The following is a 1423-nucleotide window of genomic DNA, read 5'->3' on the forward strand; positions in this document are numbered from 1 at the left end:
ATAGATTCGTCCGCATGTCAGTCATTAATTCCCACTCACTGAGGTGAAATAGCATCACATGACCTCTGGCGGTGCCGATTACACATTCCCATTCGAGCCTTAGGCAACCTGAAGGCCATAAACACTTAATGGGCTATAAAAAAAAAAAAAAAAAAAAAAAAATGTTCTAAAAATGTATGAAGAAAAAAAATTCTTAATTGCATGGCAACACCAAACTGATATACATGCAACCCCTATCACATATACATCAGAAGCAGTGGTGCTTGATACAGTGCTGCAGATGAATATGAAAGTGAATTAATTTACTGATGCTGAAAATGGGGCAACCTGTGCTGGACTTCAGCTTGAACTCTTAGAGATGGCATACACATTATATTAAACCCAATTTTCCAGGGATTTTACCACAAGTGGACACATATATACTGGTGTAAAAACCGTCCATAACAGCTTGGTCATAGACAAAAACGTATACAACCATGTTTCATTTGTATTGTAGACGCTAAACCATCCTCTGATGCATCCTGAACAGCACAAAGGAGCGCCTACCTGTCAGTCAACCTTTGTGTTAACACAAACGTATTAAAGTTAGCCAGTTATCACCAGAGACAGATGCTAAAACCAGGTGCAGGGGCGTTTCTAGCATTTCAGCACTACTGGGGCACTTGCTCCTCATCAAGTAAATAATTGGACCTTTATTTGGTCACAGTCCCCTGGTAGAAGTTTGCTTCAGAACCATGATGATGGTGACTTTGGGAGCACACGAATGATTTTTCTTCAGTGCTTTTCATGTGGTGTTGTATAAATATGAGCAACAGATGATGCGAGTTCAGTCTGCATATCTACAACATGAACTAAATAAATAAATCTAGTGAGTCAGGGATGGTAATTAGAAGTGAATATAAAACATAAAAAAGTCTTTGAAGATGGGCTTGTAAAGGCTTCTACAGAAGCAGTACAATGCTGTCATGTCAGTCAGCATGTAGCATGAATTTTTTTTATTTTATTTTTTTATTTGTCCATGCACATCAGTAATCAACATCTGAGAGCATTTCAGAAAATGTTTTCTTTGTGATTGTTTTGTGTAAATACATTCAGGTTGACTGAAAAAAAAAAATAATAATAATGTGTACTGTAAAACACAGTATTTGCCACTTACATGTTCAAGAAAATTGCTCACAATAGGCAAAATTAACCATAACGTATTTGGCTTGTAATGTGAACCGTCACTGACCAGACAGGACCTTAATGACTGAAAGGAGAATGAAAGACATTGGTGAGGCAGATGCTCAACGTTTCAGTCTGCAGGTTTACATCTATTAGTGGCATATGTGTAGCATCATTCTTTCTTCCAGTTCACCAAATGATCTCCCCTTCATTATCTCATTACTTCATCGCCTGCGAGACTAAGCACCATGCCGAAAAA

This window comes from Carassius auratus, chromosome 1 (assembly GCF_003368295.1).
Source record: "Carassius auratus strain Wakin chromosome 1, ASM336829v1, whole genome shotgun sequence".
In the NCBI taxonomy this organism is placed as follows: domain Eukaryota; kingdom Metazoa; phylum Chordata; class Actinopteri; order Cypriniformes; family Cyprinidae; genus Carassius; species Carassius auratus.